Here is a 19,036-nt window from a genome sequence, read left to right on the forward strand (position 1 = left end):
CTAGATTCTACAAGATGCAGAAAAGAATTTGGTTCATTTGGTTCCTAAGTTGCATAGTCCCCAGTGCCACTTATGCAACTATTTAAATTTGACAGCATCACTTGGCTATTGTTGTTTTCTATTTTATTTCAATTATTTTTATTTTTTATTTTTTTGAGATGAAGTCTCCCCTGTCACCCAGGTTGGAGTGCAGTGGAAAACCTCGGCTCACTGCAACCTCTGCCTCCCGGGTTCAAACAATTCTCCTGCCTCAGCCTCCTGAGTAGCTGGATACAGGTGTGTGCCACCACGCTTGGCTAATTTTTTTGTATTTTTAGTAGAGACAGGGTTTCGCCGTGTTGGCCAGGCTTGTCTCGAACTCCTGACCTCAAGTACTCTGCCCACCTCAGCCTCCCAAAGTTCTGGAATTACAGGCGTGAGCCACTGCACCTGGTCTCAATTATTTTTGAAGTGTCTAATGAGAAGTTTCAAATGATCTCATGTGATTTTAGAATTTTTATGTTTGTTATGTCATGTCCTATTTCTCATTTGACATTATTCAGTTCTTGTTTTTTGCTGTTGCTGCACCCCTTACCACTACTTTTTTTTGAAATAGTGCGGTATCTACTCTATTTGCTACTTGGTTGCTGCTGAGAGATAACTGACCTCACAAAAGGCACACATCGTTTGGCTCTGTGCTCAATACTCTTTTTATAGAAACTAGAACTAAATGACAGATGTTTACTTTAAGACTTTGTATCATGTGCTTCTAGGGTATGGTTTATTAATAGTAAATTTCTTGATTTTTATTATCGTCGAAAAAAGCATCTTAGAATTCTCAGTCTTTCTTCTGTATGAAACTATTTTTTTCTTTGATTACCATAAACATAATTATTTTTAGCTCTTATTTATTTAGTGATTACTATATTCTAAGAACATTCCAAGTATTGCAAATATGTTACCTTATTTGAGTCTTACAATCCTGTGAATACTCTTATTAACTTGGTTTTAAGGATGAGAAACTGAGACAGAGAGAGCATAATCACTTGCTAAGCTTACTCAGTTCAAAGTGTCAAAGCTGAGATCTGAGTCCAGGCTATCTGACTTTAAAATTTGTACTTGTAACTGTGACATTATTCTGTCAAGTTAGCCAGTTGATTAAAACATAAAAACAATTCACTTTTAAAACTAAGGTAAAATTCACATAACATGAAATTAACTATTTAAACATGGACAATTCAGTGGCATTTTAGTACATTCACAATTTTGGGCAATCATCACCTCTATCTAGTTCTTAAACATTTTCGTCATCCAAGAGGAAATATTATACCCATTAAGCAGTCACTCCCTGTTCTCCCCTTTCCCTTCCCCCTGGCAGCCACTAATCTGCTTTCTATCTCTGTGGCTTTACTTATTTTGCATAATTCATATAAATGGAATCATGCAAAATGTGACTTTTTGTGTCTGGCTTCTTTCACTTAGCATAATGTTTTTTGAGCATTTTGTTTCATCTACATTGATACGTGAACACCTGTTAGTCATTTGCATGTCTTCTTTTGAGAAATGTCTTTTAGGTCCCCTGTCCCTTTAAAGAAATTTTTTTTTTTTTTTGCTATTGAGTTATGCGAATTTCACATATATATGTGTATATATGTATGTATGTATATATGTATACAGGCAATATACGTACCTAAACATATATACACATATACATATATTGCGTATCTGTTATGAGATATGTGATTTGTAAATATTTTCTCCCGTTCTGTAGGTTGCCCTTCCATACTGTTGATTGTTTCTTTTGTTTTGCACATGTTTTTTAGTTTGACGAAATCCCATTTATCTATTTTTGCTTTTGTTGCTTATGCTTTTGGGGTTGTATCCAAAAAATCATTGCCCAAACCAGTGTCATGGAGCTGGTCCCCTTTGTTTTTTTCTAGTAGTTTAAGTCTTTAATCCATTTTTAGTTTGTTTTTATGTATGGTGGTGTGAGATAAAAGTCTAATCTCTAATTTCATTCTTCTGCATGTTGTGGATATCCAGTTTTTTCAAAACCATTTATTTGAAGAGACTGTTCTTTCCCCATTGTATGTTCTTGGCACCTTTGTTGAATGTCAGTTGGCTCTAAACACATGGAATTATTTCTGTTCTCTTTATCCCATTGGTCTATATGCCTATTTTTCATGCTGATCTCATGTTGTTTTGGTTACTTTAGCATTGCAGTAGATTTTGAAGTCAGATAGTGTAATGCTTCCAGCTTTGTTCTTTTTGTTCAAGATTGCTTCACCTATTTGGGATCCTTTTGGCTCTGTATGAAATGTAGGATTTTTTTTTTTCTGTTACTATGAAGAATGTCTTTGGAATTTTGTTAGGGATTGCGTTGTGATCTGTAGATTGCTTTGAGTAGTATAGACATTTTAAACATATTAATTCTTCCAATCCATGTACACAGTATATCAATCCATTTACTTGTATCTTAAATTTCTGTCATCGATGTTTTATAGTTTTCAGTGGAGAGACCTTTCACCTCATGGGTTAAATTTATTTCTAAGTATTTATCTTTTGTAGCTATTGTAAATGGGATTTAAAAAGTTAGTTTTTAGATAGTTTGCTGTTACTCTGTAGGAATGCTACTGATTTTTGTATCCTACAACTTTACTGAATTTATGTATTAATGCTAACAGTTTTTTTTTTTTTTTTTTTTTTTTGAGGCGGAGTCTCGCTCTGTCGCCCAGGCTGGAGTGCAGTGGCCGGATCTCGGCTCACTGCAAACTCCGCCTCCCGGGTCCATGCCATGCTCCTGCCTCAGCCTCCTGAGTAGCTGGGACTACAGGCGCCCGCCACCTCGTCTGGCTAGTTTTTTGTATTTCTTAGTAGAGACGGGGTTTCACTGTGTTAGCCAGGATGGTCTCGATCTCCTGACCTCGTGATCCACCCGTCTCGGCCTCCCAAAGTGCTGGGATTACAGACTTGAGCCACCGCGCCCGGCCGCTAACAGTTTTTTTTATGGAGTCTTTAGGGTTTGCTATAAATAAGATCATGTCATCTGCAAACCAGGACAATTTGATTTCTTCTCCAGTTTGTATGCCTTTTATTTCTTTCTCTTCTCATTTTGAATAGTAGCGGCAAGAGTAGGCATCCTTGTCTTGTTCTGAATCTTAGAGGAAAAGTTTTAACCTTTCGTCACTGAGTGTAATGTTAACTGTGGGTTTGTCATATGTGGCCTTATTTTATTGAGGTATATCCATTCTATAGTTAATGTATTGAGAGTTTTTCCCATGAAAGGATGTTGAATTATGTCAAATGCTTCTTCTGTATCAGTTGAAATTATCGTATGGTTTTTGTCCTTCATTCTGTTCATGAGATGCATTACATTTACAGATTTGCATATGTTAACTCATTCTTGCATCTCCTGGATGAATCCCACTTGATCACGATGAATAATCTTTTTAATGTGCTGTTGAGTTTGGTTTTCTAGTGTTCTGCTGAGGTTTTTTGCATCTGTGTTCTTCAGAAATATTGGCCTGTAGTTTTCCATTTTTGTAGTGTCCTTGTCTGTGTCTGGCTTTGGTATTAGTGTAATGCTGGCCTCACAAAATGAGATTGGAATTACTCTGTTCTCTTGAATTTTTTGGAAAAGTTTGAGAACAGTTGGTATTAATTCATCTTTCAGTCTTTGGTAAAATTCAGCAATGGAGCCATCAGGTCCTGGGCTTTCTTTTTTTGTTGAGAGACTGTTTATTATTGATTCAGTGTTATTACTCATTATTGGTTGGTTCAGATTTTCTATTTCTTGATAATCTTGGTATGTTGTATGTGTCAAGGAATTATTCATGTCTTTTAGGTTGTTTAACTGAATATAATGAACTATAACAGTATTTTATGATTCTTTGTGTTTCTGTTGTATCAGTTGACACGTCTCCTTGGTGTTCAGGAGCATGTTATTTTCCATTATTTGTGAATTTTCCAAAGTTTTTTCTGTTATTAATTTGTAGTTTTATACTATTGTGGTTGAAAAAGATACTTGATTCTGTTTCAGTCTTCTTAAATTTGTTAAGACTTGTTTTGTGGCCTAACATATGATCTGTTCTAGAGAATGTTTCATATACAGTTGAGGAGAATGTATATTGTGCGGTTGTTAGATGGAATGTCTCATATATTATTTAGCCTAGAGTGTACTTTAAGTCTGATGTTCCTTTATTGATATTCTGTCTGGATGATCTGTCCACTGCTGAAAGTGGGTTGTTGAAATCTCTTACTATTTTTGTATTGCAGAATGTATGTCACTTCAGATCTATTAATATCTGCTTTATATATAGGTACTTTGATGTTGAGTGCATATATTTACAATTATTATAGTTTCTTGCTGAATTGACCTTTTATTATATAATCACCTTCTTTGTTTCTTTAAATTTTTTTTTTTTTTTTTTTTTTTTTTTTGAGGTGGAGTCTCGCTCTGTGGCCCGGACTGGAGTGCAGTGGCCGGATCTCAGCTCACTGCAAGCTCTGCCTTCCGGGTTCACGCCATTCTCCTGCCTCAGCCTCCCGAGTAGCTGGGACTACAGGTGCCCGCCACCTCGCCCGGCTAGTTTTTTGTATTTTTAGTAGAGACAAAGTTTCACCGTGTTAGCCAGGATGGTCTTGATCTCCTGACCTCGTGATCTGCCCGTCTCGGCCTCCCAAAGTGCTGGGATTACAGGCTTGAGCCACCGCGCCCGGCCTAAATTTTTTTTAATTTTAATTTTTGTGGACAGATAGTAGGTGTATGTATTTATGGGGTACATGAGGTGTTTTGGTAAAGGCATGCAGTGTGAAATAAGCACGTCATGGAGAATGGAGTGTTTGTTCTCTCAAGCATTTATCCTTTGAGTTATACACAATCCAGTTATACTTTTAAAGTTATTTTAAATTGTACAATTAAGTTGTTATTGACTATAGTCATCCTGTTGTGCTGTCAAATACTAGGTCTTACTCATTCTTTCAATTTTTTTTGTACCTATTAACCATCCCCACCTCCCCCTCTCAACCCATCGCTACTATTCCCAGCCTCTGGTAGCCATCTGTATTAGTCTGTTCTCGCACTACTGTAAGGGTACTACCCAAAATTGGGTAATTTATAAACAAAGAAAGTTTAATTGATTCACAGTTTTGCATGACTGGGGAGGCCTCAGAAAATTTACAATCATGGCAGAAGGGGAAGCAGGTACTTTCTTCACAAGGCGACAGGAGAGAGAGAGAGAGAAAAGGGAAGAGCCCTCTTATAAAACCATCAGATCTCATGATAATTCACTCACTATCATGAGAATAATATAGGGGATGATTCAGTCACCTCCCACGAGGTCTGTCCCTCAGCAACTGGGGATTACAATTCAAGATGAGATGTGGGTGGGGGATGCAGAGCCTAACCATATCATCATCTGTCTACTCTCTGTGTCCATGACTTCAATTGTTTTGATTTTTAGATCCAACAAATAAGTGATAGCATACAATGTTTGTCTTTCTGCGCCTGGCTTATCTCACTTAACATAATGATCTCCAGTCCAATCCATGTTGTTGCAAATGACTGGATCTTTTTTTTATTTTTATGTTTTTGAGATGGAGTTTCACTCTTGTTGCCCAGGCTGGAGTGCAATGGTGCGATCTCAGCTCACTGCAACCTCCACCTCCCGGATCTAGTGATTCTCCTGCCTCAGCCTTCTGAGTAGCTGGGATTACACGTGTCCACCACCATGCCTGGCTAATTTTTTGTATTTTAGTAGAGACAGGGTTTCGCCGTGTTGGCCAGGCTTGTCTTGAACTCCTGACCTCAGGTGATCCACCCGCCTCGGCCTCCCAAAGTGCTGGGACTACAGGCATGAGCCACCGTGCCCTGTTGACAGATGACTGGATCTTATTCTTTTTTATGGTTGAATAGTCCTTTGTTGTATATAAGTACCACATTTTCTTTATGCATTCATCTGTTGATGGACACTTAGGTTGCTTCCAAATCTTAGCTATTGTAAACAGTGTTGCAACAAACACAGGAGTACACATATCCCTTTGCTACACTGATTTCCTTTCTTGTTGGTATATATACCCAGCAGTGGGATTGCTGTATCATATGGTAGCTTAATTTTTCATTTTTTTTGAGGAACCTCCAAACTGTTTTCCTTAGTGGTTGTGCTAATTTACATTTCCACCAACAGTGTACAAGGGTTATTTTTTCTCTACATCACTAGCATTAGCGATTGCCTGCCTTTTGGATGTAAGCTATTTTAACTGGGGTGAGATGATATCTCATTGCAGTTTTGATTTGCATTTCTCTGATGATCAAAGATGTTAAGCGTCTTTTTCACATACCTGTTCGCCATTTCTATGTGTTTTTGCCTTGAGAAATGTCTATTCAGATCTTTTGCCCATGTTTTAATCAGATTATTTGATTTTTTCCCTATAGAGTTGTTTGAGATGTTCCTTTTATATTCTAGTTATTAATCCCTTGTCAGATAGGTAGTTTACAAATATTTTCTCCCATTCTGTGAGTTATCTCTTCACTTTGTTAATCGTATCCTTTGCTGTGCAGAAGTTTTCTAACTTGATATGATCTCATTTGTTCATGTTTGCTTTGGGTGCCTGTGTTTGTGGGGTATTACTCATGAAATTTTTGCCTAGACCAATGTCCTGGAGATTTTCCCCAGTGTTTTTTTGTAGTAGTTTTATAGTTTGAAGTCTTATACTTGAGTCTTTAATCCATTTTGTTTTGATTTTTGTATATGGTGAGAGCGGACTAGTTTCATCCCTCTGCATAAGGATATTCAGTTTTCCCAGCACCATTTATTGAAGAGACTGTTCTTTCTCCAATGTATGTTTTTGGCACCTTTGTCAAAAATGAGTTCACTGTAGACGTATTAATTTATTTCTGGGTTCTCTCTTCAGTTCCATTGGTCTATGTGTCTGTTTTTATGCCAGTCCCATGCTGTTTTGGTTACTATAGCTCTGTTGTATAATTTGAAGTCAGTTGTGATTCTTCAATTTTTTTTTTTTCTTTTTGCTTAAGATAGCTTTGGTTATTCTAGGCCTTTTGTGGTTCCATATAAATTTTAGGATTGTTTTTTCTTTTTCTTTTTTTTTTTTTTGAGACGGAGTCTGGCTCTGTCGCCCAGGCTGGAGTGCAGTGGCCGGATCTCAGCTCACTGCAAGCTCCGCCTCCCGGGTTCACGCCATTCTCCTGCCTCAGCCTCCCGAGTAGCTGGGACTATAGGCGTCCGCCACCTCGCCCGGCTAGTTTTTTGTATTTTTTAGTAGAGACGGGGTTTCACAGTGTTAGCCAGGATGGACTCGATCTCCTGACCTCGTGATCCGCCCGTCTCGGCCTCCCAAAGTGCTGGGATTACAGGCTTGAGCCACTGCGCCCGGCTGTTTTTTCTGTTTCTGCGAAGCACACCATTGGTTTTTTGATAGGGATTGCATTGTGTATGTAGGTTGCTTTGGGTAATATGGAGATTTCAGCAGTATTGATTCTTCCAATCCATGGGATATTTTTCCATATTTTTGGTGTCCACTTCAATTTCTTTCATCAGTGTTTTATAGGTTCATTACACAGATCTTTTACTTCTTCAGGTAAGCTCATTCCTAGGTATTTAGTTTCATTTATGGCCATTATAAATGGGATTATCATTATTATTATTATTTTTTGAGATGGAGTCTCACACTGCCACCCAGACTGGAGTGCAGCGGTGCGATCTCGGCTCACTGCAAGCTCTGTCTCCCAGGTTCACGCCATTCTCCTGCCTCAGCCTCCTGAGTAGCTGGGACTACAAGGCGCCTGCCACCATGTCTGGCTAATTTTTTGTATTTTTAGGAGAGACGGGGTTTCACCGTGTTAGCCAGGATGGTCTTGATCTCTCGACCTCATGATCCGCCCACCTTGGCCTCCCAAAGTGCTGGGATTACAGGCGTGAGCCACCGCACCTGGCCATAAATGGGATTATTTTTAAAAATTCTTTTCCACATTGTTGACAATTGGCATATGTAAATACTACCAATTTTTGTATTGTAATTTGGTATCCTGCAACTTTACTGAATTTGTTCATGAGTTTTAATAGTTTTGTGGTGGAGCCTTTAGGTTTTTCCAAATATAAGATTATATCATCTGCAAACAAGGATAATTTGACTTCTTTCTTTCCAATTTGGATGCCCTTTATATCTTTGTCTTGTCTGATTGCTCTAGCTAGGACTTGCAGTACTGTGTTGATTAACAGTGGTAACAGTGCTGATTGCTCTACCTAGGACTTCTGGTACTATGTTGAACAATAGCGGTGATAGTGGGCATCCTGGTTGTGTTCCAGATCTTAGGGGAAAGGCTTTCAGTTTTTCTCCATTCAGTATGGTACTAGCTGTTGGTCTGTCATATATGGCTTTTATTATGTTGAGGTATGTTCCTTCTATCTCAAGCTTTTATTGAGGGTTTTTATCATGAAAGGATGTTGAATTTTATCAAATGCTTTTTCAGTATCAATTCAAATGACCATAGTTTTTTTCCTTTATTCTGTTGATACGGTGTATCACATTGATTGATTTGCATCGCAGGGATAAATCTCAATTGGTCATGATGAATGATCTTTCTAATGTATTGTTAAATTTGGTTTGCTGATGATTTTTGCATGAGTATTTATCAGAGATATTGGCCTATAGTTTTCTTCTTCTTCTTCTTCTTTTTTTTTTTTTTGATGTATGTTTGTCTGGTTTTGGTATCAAGGTAATACTGGCCTTGTAGAACGAGTCTGGACATTTGGAAGAGTTCCCTCTGCCTCTGTTTTGCAGTAGTTTGATTTGGATTGGTATTAGTTCTTTAAATGTTTGATAGAATTCAACAGTGAAGTCATCGGTTCCTGGGTTTTTCTTTAGTGGGAGACTTATTATTATTGCTTCAATCTCAGTACTTGTTATCAGTCTATTTGGGTCTTGGATTTCTTCATGGTTCAATCTTGGTAGGTTTTATGTGTCTAGGAATTTGTTATATTCTTCTAGATTTTCCAATTCATTGGCATATAGTTGCTCATAGTAATCATTAATGACCCTTTGAATTTCTGCCATCTCAGTGATAATGTCTCTGTTTTCATTTCTGATCTTATTTATCTGTATCTTTTTGATTTTTTTTCTTAGTCTGGCTAAAGGTTTGTCAATTTTGCTGAACTTTTCAAGAAACCAGTGGTTTGTTTCATTGATTGTTCATTTTTTTTAAGTTTCAATTTATTTCTTCTCTGATCTTTATTAGCTCTTTCCTTCAACTAATTTTGGGTTTGGTTTGCTCCTGCTTTTCTAATTTTTAAAGATGCATCATTAGAATGTTTATTTGAAGTTTTTCCTCTTTTGGATGTAGACATTTATAGCTATAAAGTTCTCTCTTTGTACTGCTTTTGCTGGGTTTTGGTATGTTGTGTTTCCTTAATCATTTATTTCAAGAAATTTTTCAATTTTCTTCTCAATTTCTTCATTGACCCACTGGTCATTCAGGAGCATATTGTTTAATTTCTCTGTATTTATATAGTTTCCAAAATTCCTCTTTTTAACAGTTTCTAGTTTTATTCCACTGTGGTCAGAGAAGACGCTTGATATTATTTCAGTTTTTTTGAATGTTTTGAAACTTGTTTTGTGACTTAAAACATGGTCTGTCCTTGAGAATCATCTGTGTTCTGAGGAAAAGAATATGTATTCTGCAGCCATGGGATGAAATATTCTGTAAATACCTATGAAGTCCATTAGGTCTATGGTGCAGATTAAGTCTGATGTTTCTTTGTTGATTTTTTGTCTAGAAGATCTGTCCAGTGCTCACAGTGGGGGATTGAAGTCTTCAGGTATTACCGTGTTGGGGTTTATCTTTCTCTTTAGCTCTAATGATATTTGCTTTATTTATGTTGGTGTTCCAGTGTTGAGGGCAGATATATTTAAAATTGTTGTATTTCCTTGCTGAATTGATCCCTTTATCATTATATGGCAGCTTTCTTTGTCTCCCATAGTTTTCTGTCTTAAAATCTATTTTTTCACTATAAGTATAGCTATTCCTGCTCTTTTTTTTGTTTGTTTGTTTGTTTCAGTTGGCATGGAATGTCTTTTTCCTTCTCTTTATTTTTGGTCTGTATGTGTCCTTGTAGGTGAAGTTTGTTTCTTGTAGGCAACAGATGAATGGGTTTTGCTTTTTCATTCATTCAGCCAGTCTGTGTCTTTTGATTGGAGAGTTTAGTCCATTTACATTCATTGTCATTATTTCTAAGTGAGGATGTACATCTGCCATTGCAATTTGTTTTCTGGTCTTTCCTTTTCTTTCCTTCCTGTCTTTCTTTAGTGAAGATGATTTTCGCTGTTGCTATGATTTCATTTCTTGCCTTTTTTTTTTTTTTTTTTTGACACATGGTTTTGCCATGTTGCCCAGGCTGTAGGATCTTTTCTTTATCTTTAGCCATTGGGAGTTTGATTGTCAAATGCCTTGACATAGTCTTCTTTGGGTTAAATGTGCTTGGTGTTCTATAACCTCCTTGTACTTGAATATTAGTATCTTTCTCTAGGTTTGGGAATCCATTTCAATAAACTTTCAGCCCTGTCTCTTTCTCTACCTCCTCTTTAAGGCCAATAACACTTAGATTTGCACCTTTGAGACTTTTTTTTAGATCCTGTAGCCATGCTTCATTGTTTCTTAATTCTTTTTCTTTTTGGCTTCTCTGACTGTATTTTCATATAACCTGCCTTTAGGCTCACTAATTCTTTCTTCTGCCTCATCAGTTTTGCTATTAAAGGACTCTGATCTGTTCCTTGGCTCCAATTGCATTTTTCAGCTCCAACATTTTTGCTTAATTTAAAAAAAAATTTCAATCTGTGTTATATTTCTGTGATAGATTTGTGAATTCCTTCTTTGTGTTATCTTGAATTTCTTTGATTTTTCTCAACACAGCTATTTTGAATTCTCTTTCTGAAGTTTCACATATCTCTGTTTCTTCAGGAATGGTCCCTGGTGTCTTACTGAGTTCGTTTGGTGAGGTCATGTTTTCCTGGATGGTGTTGATGCTAGTAGATGTTTTTCAGTGTCTGAGCATCAAAGAGTTAGGTATTTATTGTAGTTTTCACTGTCTGGGCTTTTCAGATATTTGAAAGAACTTGGGTGTTATGATCTAAGCTGTATCTACTTTAGGGGCTAGCTCCTCAAGCTCAGTAATGCTGTGGTTGTTGCAGACACATAGAGATACTGCCTTGATGGTCTTGGATAAGATCTGGGAGAATTCTCTGGATTACCATGCAGAGACTCTTGTTCTCTTTTCTTAGTTTCTCCCAAACAAACAGTCTCTCTGTCTTTGTCCTGAGCCACCTTAATCTGGAGATTGAATGACACAGTTACCCCTGTGGCTATCACAACTATGACTACACTGAGTCAGACCTGGAGCCAGCACAGCACTGGGTCTTGCCCAAGGTCTGCTGTCACCACTCCCTGGCTGCTGCCTATGTTCACTGAGGCTCTGGAGCTCTACCATCAGCAGGTGGCAAAGCCAGCCATGCCCGTGTCCTTCCCTTTAGGGTGAGGAAGTCCCTCAGACCCCGGGGTTGGAGGTTCAGCGGTGCCATCCAGGAGTCAGGGACCTAAGAATTCTACCTGTTGTTCTGTCATACTGTCCCTGACCTGGCAGTCGAACCACAAGACACAGTCCTTCCCACTGTTCTCTCCACTTTCCAAAGGCAGGAGGAAACTCACCCTGTAGCCACCACCCACCCAGGCTACGAGGAGTACTGCCAGACAACCATAATGTTCCTTTAAGGTCCAAGGGCTCTGAAGTCAGCTTGTGGTGAATGCTTCCTGGCCTGCAACTCAGCCTTCAGGGCTCTGGGCTCCCCATTTGGCCAGGGCAGGTTCAGAAGTGCTGTCCAAGAGTCAAGTTCTGGAATCAGGGACTGCAAGAGCTCACTCAGTGCTTTACTTCCCTGTGGCCATGCTAGAACCTAAGGTGCAAGACAAAGTCCCCTTTGCTTTTTCCTCTGTTTTTCTCCAGTAGAAGGAGTTTTGCCCTGTAGCCACTACAGCTAGTAATGTGCTGAGTTTTACCTGAAGCCAGCAAGTCTCAGAGGCTCAGCCAAGGCCCTTGATGTAGTACCTGGGTATCACTGCTGGTTATTTCACGTCCAAGGCTCTTCAGATAGCAGGTGATGAACAGTGCTGGGATTGGGTTTTTTCCTTCAAGGCAGTGGGTTCCCTTTTGGCTTAGAGTGTGTCTAGAAATGTTGTCTGGGAGCTACGGCCTGAAATGGGGACCTCATGATTCTTATGGTGCCCTATCTTGCTTTGGCAGAGCTGGTATCCAAGATGTAAGACGAAGTCTTCCCTACTCTTCCTCTCCTCTCCTCCAGTGGAAGGAAGGGTGTCTTTTGGAGCCATGAGCTATGCAGATTGGAGTTAGGGGAGGGGTGATACTAGCACTCCCTTGGCTGCCCCAGATGATATCTCAGTATGTCATGTTTCCCCCTAGTCCACTGTCTCTGAGCCTAGTTCATCACTAGGAGTTGCCTAAGAGTTGCAGTCCTTATGGTCTAGACTGCCTTTCACATTTACTTGTACATAGCACTGTAGCCCTTGGTGGCAAGGTTTGCAGGAACTCAAATTTGCACCACTGGGATCAGGGATTTCCCTTTGGCCAGGGCTGGTTTAAATGCTCCCTCCATGGGCGGTTGTCAGCAAGAGTTTGGTCAGGTTTTGCTATCTCCTCTAACAGGACAGCACTAAGTTCAGTGCCCCACAATTGCTGAGTTCTCCCTACCCCTGTGCCCAGAGATGTTCACCCCACTGTGTCACTGATGCCAGGGGTTGTAGAGGGGTGATATTAGCAATTCAGGACTGTTTTTTTTTCCTATCTCTTCAGTGCCTCTTTCAGCAATAAGAAGTTAAAATCAGGGCTATGAGTACTCACTTGAGTTTTGGTTCTTACGAAGGTTTTTTTTTTTTTTTTTTCTGTGTAGATAGTTGTTAAATTGATGTTCTTGCATAGGGGACAATTGGTGGAGCTTTCTATTCCCTATCTTTCTCTGCCTCTCTCTCCCCTTGTCTCTTTTTACACTTTTGAACTTAAAGTCTATGTTGTCTGATATAAATTTAGCTACTCCTGCTCTGCTTTGGTTTTTATTTGCATGGAATAACTTTTTTCTTCACTTCATTTTTAGGTAAAGTGAATCTTAGGTGAGTTTCAGGTAAATTTTTCTCCTTACGGGTAAAGTGAGTCTCTTGTAGGGAGCTATAATTGGGGTGTTGTGTTTTTGTTTTGCTTTGTTTTTCTTCCATTCAGCCACTCTATGTCTTTTGATTGAAAAACTCAATCCATTTATATTCAAGATATTTATCTTTAGATAAAGACTTTCTACTGCCATTTGGTGATTGCCTGCCTGCCTGCCTGTCTGTCTGTCTCCCTCCCTCCCTCCCTCCCTTTCTTCCTGCCTGCCTGCCTTCCTTCCTTTTTGTTCCTGTCTTACTCTCTTTCAGTCTTCCTTTGTGATTAATAATATTTTGTAATGACACACCTTGTTTCCTTACTTTTTATCTTTTATGTATTTGCTATACTTTTGCATTGTGATTACCATGAGGCTTATGAAAAACATCTTATAAAGGCTATTTTAACCTGACAACAGCTTAACTAACTGCATTAAAAAAACTTTATACTTCATCTCTCCTCCCATATTTACAATTTTTGATACTACAATCTGTATCTTTTTAGCCTGTGTATTCTTTAAAAAATTATTACAGCTATTATTGTTTTTAATAGTTTTGTCTTTTAACCTTCATACTGAAGATGTAAGTGATTTACATACTGCCATTACAGTATTTGCATATTTTATATATTTTACATATTTGCATATTTTTACTTACTTTTATCAGAAATTTTTATACTTTCAGATCAGTATGTTTTACACTTTCAAGTGTTTTTCTTACTAATTAGCATTCTTTACTTTCAGGTTGAAGAACTCTCTTTAGCATTTCTTGTAAGACAGATCTGGTGACATGATATTCTTTGATTTTTTTTTCATCAGTTTTATAGTTTTCCTCATAGATCATGTACATATTTTATTGCATTAATTTTAAGTACTTCTTGTTAGTAATATGAATGATACTGAGTTTTAAATTTAAAATTTCAATGGCTTATTTGTAGTATGTAGAAAGGCAGTTGACTTCTTGTATATTGACTTTGTATACAGGTAACCTTACTATTCTTGGTTATTAATTCTAGGAAGCTTTTGTTTGTTTTATCAAATCTTTGGAAATTTCTGCATACATCATTATGTCACCTGAAAATAGAGACAGTTTTATTTCCTCTTTCTCAATCTGCATAGCTTTCATTTTATTTTCTAAGTGTCTTACTGCATTTACTAGGACTTCCTGTACAATGCTTAATAGGAATGGTGAGGGGGAACTTACTTGTTCTTTTCCTGATCTTAGCAGAAAAGCATCTAGTTTCTTACTATCAACATTAAGATGTTAGTTGTAGGTCTTTGTAGGTGTTCTTTATCAAGATGAGGAAGTTCTTTTCTATTCTTAGTCTGCTGAGAGTTTTTTTTTTTATCATGAATAAGTATTGGATTTTGTTAATTGCTTTTATTGATATGATCTTAGGATTTTTCTTCTTTAGCTGTTGATGTGATAGAGTAATTAATTGATTTTTGGGTGCTCCTCTGTGGTTATTTATTTCGCACTCTCTACTTTCTCATGCCTTGCCATTTTGCTTCATCTGTTCCCTAAATAAAAATCTTGGATCACTATGTTTTTGCATCTTTAATATATGAACCACCAGTTGAAGTTCCTGCCTTCAGCTTGCTCACTCTTCAAAAACAGGACATTTGACTGATTTTAGTCTAAAAATTTTGATGTGGGTTTTGATACAGCACCATTGAAAATAAACAATATGAAGGCATAAATTATATACAATAGAATGAACGTATTTTGAGTGTGTAGTTCACCAAGTTTGAGAAGTGTTATACATCCATAAAATCACCACCAGAATTATGATATGAAACATTTTCATCACCCCAACAACTTTCTCTTATGCCCTTTATAACTCATCCTTTCCCCTCACTTGTGGTTCCTGGCGACCAGTGATCTATTTTCTGTCATTATAGTTTTACCTTTTCTTCAATTTTATATAAGTGGTATCACTTAGTACATAGTCTTTTGTATCTGGCTTTACATAGCATAATGCCTTTTAGATTTATCTACATTGTGTTAGCAGTTGGTTCCCTTTTATTGCTGAGTAGCAATCTATTGTATAGATATGCTACAGTTTGGTCGTGAGTTAATGGATATCTCAGTTGTTTCTGGCTACTGGCTTCTATGAATAATGAATTTGATTACTTTTTTTTTTGGCAAATATATGCTTCCATTTCACTTGGAAAAATACCTACGAATAGGTTCACTGGGTCGAAATTACCAAGCTACTTTTCCATCCCTACCAGCAATAGATGAATCAGTTACTCTATACCCTTGTTAGCATTTGGCCTTACTAGTTTAAAAAAATTTAGCTATTCTAGTGTGTGTGTGTTGTGGTATATTGTGGTATAGATTTGCATTTCCCTAATGACTCATGTTTTTGTGTATCTTTTCATGTGATTATTTACCATTTGTATATCTTCTTGGTCAAGTGTCTATTAGAATATGTTGCTCATTTGTAGATTCTGTTACTTGTCTTACTGATTTATTAGAGTTCTTTATATATATTAGACAAAATTTTTCTATGTGTTTTGCACATATTTCTTTCATTCTGTTATTTGTTTTCATTTTCTGAAAAATGTCTTTTGAAGAGGAAGTTTAATTTTATGAAGTCTAATTTGTCAATTTCTTTCCTTTATGATTTATATCTTTTGTGTTCTAATAAACCCTTGCCTAACTCAATGTCACAAAGATTTTTTTCCTTTGCTCCTTTAGATGTTTTATAGTTTAGGTTTTACATATAGATCTGTTATCTATTTGTTTTTATGTGTAATTGCAGGTAGTTTTTTGGCTTAAAAAACAGAAAACATTTATTTTATGGTTTCTGCAGGTGAGGAATTAAGGAGTGGCTTGTCTGGGCAATTCTGGCTAAGAGTTTCTCATGAAGAATCAGATACTGTCTGGGCATGTGGTCACCTGAACTCTTCACTGGGTGGGGCAAGAATCTCCAAAAGGACTCACCCATATAGCAGTCAAAATGATGCTGGTTGTTGGAAAGTAACATCAGTTTCTCTTTACATAAGTTTCTTCAGAGAGGCTGCTTGGTTGTCCTTATGATATAATGTCTAGCTTCTGCCAGAGAGAGCAACCCAGGAGACCAAGGCGAAAGTTTCAGTGCCTTATATTTCCTAGCCTTGGAGTCATACAGTATTACTTACATAGTATTCTGTAGATCACAGAGTTAAGCCCTTATTTACATTGTGCAATTCTACTGTATTCTATGGAAGACTTCCAGGAACACTGATGGGTCATTTCTATCTCAGCTGACATGAATGGGTAAAGAGAAGAGATCACATGCAGGAGATTTTTTGGGGCAGATCTAGAAGCTGTGCACATTATTTTCTGCTAAGCAAGAACCACAGGAGCAATTCGGAAATGTAATTGAACTGTGTGCTCAAGGAGAAGAATAAATAGGTGTGAGAAGCATCTACCAGAAAGTTATTTGAAAACAAGATTTCAGGTAATGTCATACAAAAATGCCATTTTCTTTGGAAATGAAAAATACATGGAACTAGAATTGAGAGAGAATAAAATTAATAAAATGACAGGTGCTACTGAATAAGAATATATTATACACTTCAGTATCATATAATTCGGCCTTTTGCTCTAATTTAATGAAAAACAGTTATCACTTCTGTCCTACTATGTTTGAAGAAGATAACTGACATGGTTTAAGTATCTGTTTTGTGGCATATATATTAGATACTTAATATACCTAGATTTATATTTTACTCATTTTAGCCCTGAGAAATAACTATTATCATCTGCATATTACATATAAGGAATAAGATTCAAAAAATGTAAGTAAATAGTTTGAGATCATAGGGATAAGATACAGAATTCAAATCTAAGTGAATCTCAGCTGGAAAGCCCATGATTTTTCATGATAAACAAAATAAAGATACTCTCCTTTAAATCACTGAATCTATATAACTTCACTCTTAATTGCTTAAAAGATAGTATTTTTAGTGTTCCCTTTCCAGATGAGTCATTCTAGATCTTATATATTCTTAATATTCTGGATCTGTCTGAAATTGCAGACTTGTGATAGAAAGATATAATTGAATATAATGCGAAAATAGAACATGAAACCGTATCTTCTTTTTTTTTTTTTTTTTTTTTTTTTTTTTTTTTTTTTTTTGAGACGGAGTCTCGCTGTGTCGCCCAGGCTGGAGTGCAGTGGCGCGATCTCGGCTCACTGCAAGCTCCGCCTCCCGGGTTCCCGCCATTCTCCTGCCTCAGCCTCCGAGTAGCTGGGACTACAGGCGCCCGCCACTGCGCCCGGCTAGTTTTTTTCTGTATTTTTTAGTAGAGACGGGGTTTCACCGTGTTAGCCAGGAGGGTCTCGATCTCCTGACCTCGTGATCCGCCCGCCTCGGCCTCCCAAAGTGCTGGGATTACAGGCTTGAGCCACCGCGCCCGGCCGAAACCGTATCTTCTAAACACTATTGTTTAGGGAGCTTTCATCATATTTGGAAGCATTTTTGCAAAGTGGTTTCAAGCATGCAAATAAACTAGTATGTTATCAAGGAACTCTAGGTATAGAATATTTTAAATTATGTCACCCAGAAGCCACATATACTTCTTTAAAGGACCAGTTGTAGAAAAATCTACGACTGGAAACCAAAATATTCTCTTCAAAATGTCTTTTAGACAACAAATACACCTTTAGTGTATTTACCATGCATTTTGTAAGATAAATTACTCAATGTTATTAAAAGTTTGAAAAGGTATTTTATGATCCAGTGTTAATTACTTTAGTGGTGAAGAAATTTGAAAGTTGTGCAGATATGCTCTATAATGGAAGAGTCGTTTACTTATGAAAAACAACATTACTAGAAAACTGATAAACTTAGAAGTAAATGGCAAGCCAAATGACCCCACAATTTTGGCATGTTATTAACCTGCAAATTATCCAGAAACATCAACTAGGATCTTAAAATCATGTAGGTGAATCATTGGAAAGTCATTTTTTTTTTAATCTTAGCAAAAAGCTAAATTAGATCAATATTCATTTCTTCTCATGGCCATTTTGACAGTTTTCTTGAAACAGTTGCACTGAAATGACTACTTCAAAATATAAGAAATGAGGGACAGAAGAGAGAGATTCGAGATATTCTGGAGATAAAACTAGTGAGGCTCATAAATGAATTGGATGCTATAGGTGGCAGAAGAAAAGGGAGGAGACAGTATCAAAGGTTATATTCCAATTTTTGGTTTAGGTAACTGGATGATCTTGGTGCCAGCAAATGAGATAGGAAACACAGGGGGAGGAAGAGTGGGTTTGGAGGTGGGAGGAAAATATATTCAGTTTTAAATGTTGATGAGTTTGAGTTCACTGTGGAACACTGAAGTGGAACTATTTTTCAGTTATTAGAAATAGTCTTAAACTGTGAGAGAAACTTTACAACTAGAGATATAAAGTCTTGAGAGTCATCAGTATGAAACAATGAGAATGGCTGAAATTACCTTCGAGGAAAATGTGGGAGAGGTGGGTTAAAAGTAGATGTTAAGACATCACTAACATTTAAGGGGTAGGCTCAGGAAGAGAAAGCCTTAGCTGAAGGATCTGCAGAAAAATGATGACAATATGAGAGCCAAGACAGGGATAGACTAAGGGATGGAGATTGTCAAAGAAGAAGTGATCTTCAGTGTTGTCAAAGAAACAGGGAGGTTTAGTAAGATAAAGACCAAAATCTGTTCTTTGGAGTTGGTTAGTTGGGGGCGGGGTTATGGAACCTCTATAAGGCAATTTTAATAAAAATGGGAAAGAAGCCTCATTGTAGTGCATTGAGGATTGACTAAAGATGAGGAAGGAGAGAACAGTGTTTGAATAACTCTTTTAAGAAATAC

At 37.3% G+C, this 19,036-nt stretch overlaps 1 protein-coding gene across 1 annotated transcript in view; it reads left to right on the top strand.

Annotated features, from left to right (window-relative positions):
- Nucleotides 1-19,036, top strand: part of RABGAP1L (RAB GTPase activating protein 1 like) — a 799,508-nt gene that overhangs the window by 140,463 nt on the left and 640,009 nt on the right.

The sequence above is a fragment of the Trachypithecus francoisi genome, unplaced genomic scaffold (assembly GCF_009764315.1).
Source record: "Trachypithecus francoisi isolate TF-2019V2 unplaced genomic scaffold, Tfra_2.0 Lachesis_group5, whole genome shotgun sequence".
NCBI lineage: Eukaryota > Metazoa > Chordata > Mammalia > Primates > Cercopithecidae > Trachypithecus > Trachypithecus francoisi.